The following is a 10,622-nucleotide window of genomic DNA, read 5'->3' as shown; positions in this document are numbered from 1 at the left end:
ACAGAAGAGATTCCATCATACGTTCAAATGTCACAGGAGCATTGCATAGGCCAAAGGGTATGACTTTGAACTGATATAAACCATCCGAGGTGAGGAAGGCCGTCTTCTTGCGCTCCATTTCATCAACTCAAATTTGCCTTTAGCCGGATCGAAGATCGATGATCGAGAAGTATTTATCTCCGTGCAAGCAGGCCAAAGCGTCATCGATGCGTGGTAGTGGGTAGACGTCTTCTCGCGTGATCTTGTTTAAGTGGCCATAATTGACGCAAAAATGCCAGGTACCATCTTTTTTTTACAAGGGTGACAGGCGAAGACCAAGGGCTGGCTGATGGTCTGATGACCCTTTTGCGGAGTATTTTGTCCACTTCTGATTGGATGACTCTACGTTCAGCATGTGATACACGATAGGGATGCCAAAGAATAGGATTCATGTCTACGTTGTTTATACGGTGGTGAACATCAGATGTTTGGCCTAAAGGCCTGTCACCGGAATTAAAGATATCACTGTACGATTCGAGTAGAAGAGGTATGTTCGGGGCCTGTGTAGAGGTGAGGTTAGGTGAAATCATTTTCGCGAAGTCATCCGCTGACGAACCAAAGCTGTGAGGTGCAATTGGCGCTAATAAACCACTCTCGGCATTCAGACTCTCAGTATCAAATACGGAAGTACTAGAAACGCTGGCCAAGAAGAGGCCAGCTGGAAGCACTTAAGGACACAGGCTGAAATTCAGAAGCGGTAGAACCACGTCGTTATTAGTAACCGTGACCAGCGTACGCGGAAGAGCAACGTTCGGGTTCAAAAGTACGTCGACGATGGGGCGAAGCACATATTCACCTTCAGCAACCTGTGGCGGTGAGGTCAAAGCGACGTAAGTGACTGCCTCGGGTGAAAGACGCTCATCGTGAAGCGAGCAGAAGTGGGGTGGGGCGGTGCTCGGAGCATCGGGGAGTTGCGGCAGCTCAAACTGAAGAACGCCGGTTGCGAACTCGATGAGAGCAGAACGATTAGATAAAAAGTCCAATCCAAGGATAACGACTCGAGGGCAGTTGTCGATCACAGCAAAGAGAACAGAAGTAGGGCGGCCGGCTATAACTAAACACGCACTACACATTCCAAGAACAACCAGCACGCCGCCGTCGGCCACACGAAGCACTCGGACAGCTGCTTGGGCGGGGACCTTCTTGAAACGTGTGCGCAGGCTAGCACTCATATGAGACACGTGTACTCCAGTGTCGACGAGTGCTTGCAGAGGTACGCCGTCTATTTTCACGTCAATTACACTTCTCTTTGTAGCCACAGAGGATTTGTTGCAATGGTAGGCAATGCAGCAACACTTCCGAGGGCTGCATTTCTTAGTTTTCTGAAAGGGTGCGGCCAAACGCCACAGGGGGCGCAAGGCGACATGGCTGCGGCGAACGGGAATATGGGCGACGTGTTTGCGGTGAATGAGATTGGTGTCCACGCGGTGATGGTGAGCTACTGTACCACGTGGTCCTAGCAGAGTTGTCGGCGCTGTTAGACTCCGCGGTGGGCGAAACATTGCGGGAATTTCCATCAAAACACCTCAGGTGGATCCACGTGCAAGGGTTTGAAGGCCACAAGTAGCGACAGCATCGGGCGACATGACCACTGCGGCCACCGGTGAAATATATCGACTGGTCATCCGCAGTTCACTCAGTCGGGTTGCGATAACCTGGAGAGAAGCATCGGGGTGGACAAAAAATAGTAGAAGGGCATTCGTTGGGGGGGGGGGGGGGGGGGCTCTATGGTTGGCGACAGCACAAACAGAATGTAAACGAATGTTTTCAAGTTCCTGGCAAATAATGGCTCGTATGAGGGGAACTGAAAATGTGGTAGCATCAGGGCTACGTCATTGATGGACGGATAGATGTTATGAGCGTCCCCTTTGGAACGGGGCGGTGGGTTGCGCCACCAAGCTTTTGCTATTATACTGCCTAATGTCATACCTAGGTTATACAATAAAAAAGAGAAAAAGACACTATAAACTGCCCCACCCAAATTTTCCGATCTCCTATTTCGAACTGTGCTTTTGTACATCTCCGTTTTTTGTCGTTTCCCTACTTTTCTTCCATCAATCCTCCAATCGCCTCTTACTAATGCCTATTGCGGACATGTTTACTTTTCCACTGCTCTCGCTGAACCCAAGTGTTTCAAGGAGGCCAGTGGAGCCTAAATAGACCTCTGGGTAGGCGTCTTCACATTCTAATAAAACATGCCCCATAGTCTCCCTAGATTTACCGCAGCAAGCCCATGCTTCTTACGTCTTATGTCTCGCTTTATAGGTGCGTGTTCTAAGGCATCTCGATGTCGCTTCGAAATGTAATGAGCTTCCCTTTGAGTTATCATAAATTGTTTCTTTTCTGATTTCGTTTTTTCCTCTTAAGTAGTTACTAATGGCATGTTTCTTTTCCATTGTCGCCACCCAAGAGATTATTTCACCCTCTCTGACTTTCCGCTTGACCTTCTTTGTTGCTGTGTTGCCCACCCTACAGGCCGCATACTTGTTGGTAAGCTTCCTAGATCTTTTCCTCCATCTGAATCAATGTTTTTCCCGTACAGGTACCTGAACACTCTCCCAGCCCATTCACTTTCTTCCATATTCCTTAGCCGTACTTCATACTCAATTTTACTGCGAGTTTCCCTCATTTCAGCACTAGTCCAGTACATATCACCTGCACAGCTTCATTTCAAGTCTTCCTGTGAGTGCCCAATGTGAGGCGACCCACTGACCTTTGGTTCCCATCAAGTCCTGATTGTACCCCTCATTTAAAGCAAACAACCGCATTTCTAAAAGTAAGTCCTGGAACCATTACACCTTTCAACATACCTCGGAGGACCTCGTACCTATTGTATCCCCATAGCGCTCTGTGCTTCATTATGGCTGCATTTCTCTTCCCCTTCACTGTTATTGTTTTTTCCTTTGTTTCCATATATCTATTGCCTTCGTTTATCCATATACTGAAATATTTATATTCTGTTACCCGAGGTAATTCCTGGCCCTGTATCTCCACTGTCTGTTCACTGTTTTCATTGAATACCATAACACCTGATTTTCTAACACTAAGTTTCAAACCTAAATTGTTGCCTTCCTGCCCACAGATATTAGCGAGGCGTTGCAAATCACTTTGCTTGTAAGCTAGCAACACAATGTCGTCAGCATAAAATAAAACTGGGAGCTGCTGCTATATTACTGTACCTGCCTGTTTGGATGAGAGAAAAAACCCGATATTACTTCCTTCTAGCGTTCTCTCCATCCTCACCAAGTACATCATAAACAGCAGCGAGGATAAAGGGCAACATTGCCTCAGTCCCTTGTTGATATGAACTTTTTCCTCGCTCCTCATTCCTTCCCATTCAACGCAAACGGTATTTCCTAGGTAAATCTCTCTCAAAAGCTGTAGACAATCGTCACCTAAGCCTTCCCCTTCCAGAATATCCCACAAAATGTTGCAGTCTACTTTGTCATAGGCTTCTGTAATTTCTCAAAAGGCCACATATAACGGTCTGCCTTCTACTTTTGATATTTCAATACACTGAGTAAGAACAAATAAGTTATCATCTAAACGCCTAGCTATTCTGAAGCCATTCTGAAGTTCCCCCAAAATGCCATTATTCTTTGCCCATGCTTGAAGCTTTAGTTTGATTGCCTGCAATGCTACCTTGTATATTACCGATGCAATGGTCAGCAGTCTATACGAGTGAATTCTATCTTTCTCCCCCTTACCTTTACAAATTAAATTCACTCTACTTTGTCGCCAACTGTCTGGTATTCGTCTATCTCTTAAAGTTTTTTTCACAGCTTTCACAACAGCATCCTTACTTTTTCGTCCTAGTTCATTGATTACTCTAACGGGAACCTCGTCTAGCCCCGTATCTTTGTGCTTAGGTATTTTTTTTTCTGCTTTCTTCCGGTTGAAATTTCTCAACACCACCACCTTTTCCCCTTGGGTATCTGTCATGCTCCTTTTCTCTTCAAATACAACCTCGTCATTGGCTTGGAAAGATTCGGCTGTTATTTTTTGGATCTAATTTATTGCCGCTTCTCCTTCCAGTCTGTTTTCATCTTCGTCTAGGATATGTTGTTGTATTGTGGTTGGCTTCCTGCCTAATAGTTTTATGTGGTTCCAAAATATTCTAGGTGCGGCCTTCTTTTTCTCGTGTATTTCTGACAACCAACGTTCCCTTTCACCTTTTAATTTTGCTTGCATCAGTATTTGAACCATAGACTTTTTCTCCCGGTATATTTCTCATTTACTGGTTACTTCATCCTGCACCAACTGCGCCTTTTTTGCCTGCCTGTGCTCTCGAGATGCTTTCTGTCATTCGGCGATCGCTTCTCGTATCTCCCTGTTCCACAAGCTTTTCGGTTTCTTTCTTCCTTTCCAACGAACATGTTCTTTCTCTTTCCGTATTTCTGTCACTTAGAAGATCACCATAGTCCCACTCTTTACTTGGCCATTTGCGAAGTTCTTCCTCGACTCTAGTGACTGTATTTGCTATTTGTTCAGCGTTCAAATTTAGACTGGCCATTTTTCGCTCCTTGCTCTCTTTCCCAACTACATATCCCCTTTTCAAAACGACGCGTTTATGGTCACTCCCTATGCTGCTACGCCCTTCCTCATCAATGATCATTTCTGTCAACTTGTCAAGAATTCCATCTGTCATCAAACAGTAATCAATGGTCGCTTGCCGGTTTCCCACTTCCCACGTGATCTGTCCTTCACACTTAGGCCCTGTATTCACGATAACGAGGTTATGTTGTCCACAAAGGTCTAGCATTGACTTCCCGTTGTCGGTATAGCCATGTAAATCCTGTATGTGGGCATTCATGTCACCCAATAGGACAATTTCAGCACCATTCTTGAAACCCTTAATACCAGCGCTTATGCATTCCACTAACTCTTTATTTTTCTCTGTGCAAATATTTCCGGTGCACAAATACGTAACGCCCAGCCAAGTTTTTTCCCCACTCAGTGAACCTGATAACGGAAGTTGCTCTTGACATTTTGAATTTACTCTTATCCATTTGACTCCCTGATGGATGAGCATTACGACTCCCCCTCCCTTTCTTTCCGACTTAGTTCTGTTGCACCCTTCCCAAACCTAATTTTCAATGACTGGCGGCTCTTCTGAGTCTCTAAGGTGCGTTTCTGTAACCTCATACATCCCTATTTGTTATCTATGCAACTGCTCCTCAATTTCTGCCCACTTGTCCTTTCTTCTGCCCCCTGCATGTTTATGTAGCCTATTGGATGGCCAGCTCTTTTTCTTGCTTCCCTCCTTTTTCTGTTTCTGACAGCGATGCTCTTCTGAGGTTCCCCTATGGGACCTTCTTCATTACTATCGACTCTGGCCTCCTGAGTGCCCGCGCGCCCCCTAAAAAGCAAAAGGGTGACCACCAATTCGCCAGCCCACTTCTCGTGCCAGCCTGTAATTGAAGTGAGTCACGTCTCTTTTAACACCCCTACAACTTCTCACTTTCCTGTTTACTTCGACAACCTCGAATCCTTTCTCTCGGCTCATTTTCGATATTGCCTCATTAGCAGCCACTACGGCTCTTTGCACGTGACTGTCGCGTACAGGCACCTCCGGCACCTTGCACACTACGATCTGCACCTGAGGGGACAGCTCGCGCAAGTCGACCACCCCCTTCGCCCAGCCCTGGGCTAGTCCAGTCCCTTTCCTGTTTAGGACGTCATTTAGCCCACCTGCTACTATGACAAGGTTGCGCACGAGGGCATTTTCTGCGAGCTTTTCTTTTGCTCGCTCCATGAGAGAACTCAGTGTCCGCCCTGGAAATGACCCTACCGCCACTCTTTTGTCGCTTTTCACCCTCTCCAAAATTCATTGGGCACGCAGCCATATTTGAGTCGCCGGCGATAATTACCCTTTCACTCTCTCCTACCTCGCCCTGCTTCCCCTTCTCCTTTTCCGCGTCATTCCGACTCGACAAGGGGCATTGTCCCCTGCGCTCCTGCTTTCTCCGCGTGGCGGCCTTAACCCATTAGAGACCGGTTTCTTTTTTTCTTGCTATCTTGAAATAAATCTAATATATTAACTTAACTTTATACTAATAATTCACATGCAAGAAATTATTACTCTTGCCTAATTAGTTTTTGAAATATAGCCCGTGACCATATGGTCACACTGGGCCCTTACGCTACAGCAAAATACGCGAAGTTAAAAACATATATTTCAAGCCATGAAACGTCACAAAAACATACATAGCGAATAGTCGAGCACTTATTTAGTGTGATGTGGCTTAAATCATGGAATACAGATGCCGATGTCATACTTTGGGCATTGTGTGTGCACCACGCTGTTGCAATTATCTCATGCACACCTCCACCTCTTGCCATTAGGTATTGGTGCAACAAAGTGGGCCACTTGGTCATACCGTGTACCATTCAGGACATCATCAGTCTTTGGGATTCTGCGTTGACCAGGTCCTCTAGGCTTATTGTCCCATCGCATCAGGTATAGCTTTGTGCAATTTGCCTGCGGAATTCCACCTGCGTGACGTTGAACCCTGTGCTACGAATTAGCGCCCAAGCGTTGCTGATAGATACATCACACAGTCAAGTGAAAATCGGCTACCACCACTTCTTGCCACGGATTGCAATCCAATAGGTGCCTACATTTGCATCCATCTGGTCGGTACCTCCGATAAAAGTTGTGCTGAGCAACAGTGTTTGGATGGGCCATCTTGATTCCCTTCTTCTCAGCACGAGAGTACCTGTCTGCAGATGACATTGGCTCTACGCCGGGTTAAGGTAGGTGCTGCTCTTTCCAGCTAACCCCTCATCAGGCTGCGTGCATTCCACGTACTTCGCTGACAGTCCCTCGCCTGTCGCGATGGGGGTCTGCGTTATATTGTCACGCACAATCTCGATCACAATGGCGGCCCTGTTAAACTTTTCCTCGGCTGCTTCAAGTCTTTTTTCACCTAGCTTTCGTGCATCACGCTTCCTGTTTAGCTCATCTTTGAGTTCTTGCACCTGTTTGAGAAGCTCTTCCTGCAAAGCCTCCATTTTCTGCAGCCTAGTATCGACATCACATTGTGTGCCGGTTGATTCGATGCCCTCTCCATTCTCATCCGTCTCCTCATCTGCCTTGAGGGACCCCACGCACTACTTGCCTTCCCGTCTTTCTCGCCATGTATTGCACGGATTTTTGCAAATACTACAATACTATAATAATGCTAGTACTGATGCAAATACTATAATACTATATCAACGCCGAGCGCGTGCCTTTTAGCAAAAACTGATACGCACAGCATCAAAATCCTCAAATTATCGCAAAGCAACTCTCACCACTGTTCCAAAAGCAATCAATTCCGCGGGGACCGAAGGTATGACACGCTCTCGCACGCGCTCAACCACGCGGCCATGCTCTCACGTTCCTGCCAAAACACGCACACTAAAACCACTAATAGCTATTTGTCTTGCCACTTCCAAGCTACCATTTAAAGACTACAAACACTCAACGTCCCACCCAGCTGCACGTGTTGGAGCACGTGGCACGAAAGGACGCTCTAACCATCCTACAGATCCAACAGAGAGCTGCGGGCGCCATCACATCCAGTTCACGTCGAAAGATTCACACCACGTCCTCCGATGGTGACGTATGCGGCTGGCCGGTTTGATCTTGACACGTCGACGTTGCGGCACTAGTGGGAAGTCTGGCGAATGGTTGCAGGACGTGTCGGCTTTTGGCCTGCTCGAATTGTCGGCACTCTTTGATGATAGCATCAACTGTAGAGTTGCTTTGCACATGTGCCGATTAAAGGAATCGTGAGCAATTTTCTTGAGCACGTTCCCGACCTTCACATCTTCAGTGATGTCGCGATCGGCTGTACGACAAAGCGCCAACACGTCCCGAAAGCACGAGGCATAGGACTGCGTGGGGAATAGGGCACGGGAGGCCAGTTCCTCTTTTGCGGCAATTTGACGGCCGGCTGGTTTGCAAAACAACTCCGTCAATTTCTCTTTGCATTGGTTCCTGCTGGTTAGCTCCTCTTCGTGGTTTTCGTACCACAGCTTTGCCGTGCCTCTTAGGTAGAACAACAGGTTAGCTAGCATAAGCGTAGCGCCGTATCTGTTCATTCCATTTACGCGGTTGTGCGTACCGATACACTCTTCGACGTCTGCGCCATCGGTTCCGCAGAAATTTCCAGAATCATTGGGTCCACAACCGAAGGAGGCAGCTACGTAGCTGGCGAGGGTGACGTTGGGGGGCACGCAGGATAAACGGAACGCTGTTTATCCGGCGTGCACACCGTAATTCATGGTGGGGACGTTGATGCGACGTCCACTGCGGAACTCCAATTCCAGCCGTGGTACCCAGCACCTCCACCAATATGTTACGGGGATGTTGGGAGTGTAGACAGACTGTATTTCCAACATATATACAAGCAGAGTCAATGTAGTTAAGATGGCTGAACAGCAAGAACACGCAGCACCCAGCGTATCGACATTTCCTTCCTTTTCCTTCTTTTATCTTTCCTTAATAATATTATTTAAGTATGAAACATTTTTAATAGGAAACAGCACTTTTCCTTTAATACAAAGCAGATAACTGTTCTTAAACACAAAATTATTCTTAATTTAGAACAGAACTTGTTAAATAATAGAAAAAAGCAAAAATAGAAAACAGAGCTTTACAGAAATTTTCTGGCAAGGCAGCTGCCAGAAAATGTATTTTTCTGAGAAACTTTATTTACAGTGTGCGGTTGAATCAGTATTGCCAATAAAAAATCATTAAAGGTACTTAAGGTTAGTTCGACCCAATGATGTAACCCTAATTATTGATAATTCAATATTTATAGAACTGCGTCGACGTGCACCTAACTAAGTTTTATTCATTAGTTAGGCGAATAAGGAAACCTCGCCATTATTAAATAATTAAGCCGAAATAACTATTTAACCACTTTATTACGTTCCATTAGCAAAGCCAATCTTTGTCCTCAGTGCATAATTTTCTCCTAAGCCTCCACGAATAAGGTGAGGTTGATTCACTCTTCGCGAGGAAGCGGGGAGACAGCGGCGTGCTACAACAAATACAGTGGGAGTACCTATTAACTATTGGGGATATGATATGAATATAGCAAACAGCACCGAGTGCTGTTTGCTAGCAGCAGACTCTACCCCTGGCGCATCCCTCTAGCGTTTGAGGGAGTCCAGCAGGCGCTTGCGCATCATCTTTGTCAGCTTATTCTCGCCTTCAACAGATGACGCCACAACCATACCTGCTTCCTCTTGTTGCCACTTGCAGGCGCTCTAAGAAGATTTCGTATAGGGTCCCTCGATGCCACCTTATCCGCACTGGGTAGTGACAGGCCCGGCTGCGCCGCCATGTTTTGTCAGAACACGTAAGGGCGAGCTATTACGGACAGCGGCAATTTAGCTTCTGAGCTCTCTGTGAATGTAAAAATTTCTAATTTTCCCTGTTGTACAATTACGTGCATTGCAATATTTAGATCTCGCCTTATAAACCGAGGTAGAACGCTTACAATAAAGTAGTACAGGAATAAATTTCGCATTCTAAAATTTCGCTTAAGCTAAAAATTTGTTTCAAAAGCAAATTTGATGCATATGTTCTATAGTAAAGGTCTCGCAGGTCCTTTAGAAAGACTTAAACAACTTTAGACCGTAAAACTTCAGCTGTGTAATGTAATGAAGAGATATAGGACCGAACAAAATGAATACGGCAGCGTTACCAATAACTGAAGATAATGTATTCATCGAGAGATAAGTCGTACGTATCAAAGGCTAGGATCATATATCTCAAAGAAAAATAAACGACTCTTCCGGGTAGCAAAACATTCCGCTAGCGCTTTGCGTTGGGAAAGGTATTTCTCTTGTCTTCGCGATTACACAAAACTTATGCGATGCTCAAAAAGAAAATTTTATCACCTGGATTTACAGGACATTATTCGTTCCAATCTCAAACAATTCTGGAAACTTTTAACTCCCGCCATTAAGTCATCACATAATATCTCATTGGTTAACAGTAACGGTTCAGAAGTTCCACCAGACAAACGCAGTGATGTGAGAATTCTTACTTTTCCTCAGTTTTTACTAATGAACCGACCTTAGATCTCCTTCTCCTATCTAACTTTCGGTTTTCACAGATTCCGCCCGTTATCATCATTACGCATGTTATCATAAAACTTATTGAAAGACTTAAAGTTTCAAGCGCCCCTGGACCGGATAATATATCGTCTAAGATACTGAAATGCACCAAGGACATAACAAGCCATTTTCTGCAAATAATATTCGTGCAATCGATTGCTACCAGCTCAATTCCAGACGACTGGAAGCTGAGCAACGTAGTACCGGTTTTTAAAGCAGGTAACCGTTCTGATCCTTCTAACTACCGACCGATTTCACTAACATGCATTGCTTGCAAACTACTGGAGCATATAATATATTCACATGTTGCATCTAACCTTGATTTCAACAGCTTCTTTTTTCCCAACCAGCACGGCTTCAGATCCGGCTACTCATGCGAAACCCAACTTCACCATTTCACAACCGATCTTCACCTAAATTTACATTCCACATTTCAGACGGACGTCATATATCTCGACTTCTTGAAA

The sequence above is a fragment of the Dermacentor andersoni genome, chromosome 1 (genome assembly GCF_023375885.2).
Source record: "Dermacentor andersoni chromosome 1, qqDerAnde1_hic_scaffold, whole genome shotgun sequence".
Classification (NCBI taxonomy): Eukaryota; Metazoa; Arthropoda; class Arachnida; order Ixodida; family Ixodidae; genus Dermacentor; species Dermacentor andersoni.
Note: the sequence above shows the minus strand (reverse complement) of the source record.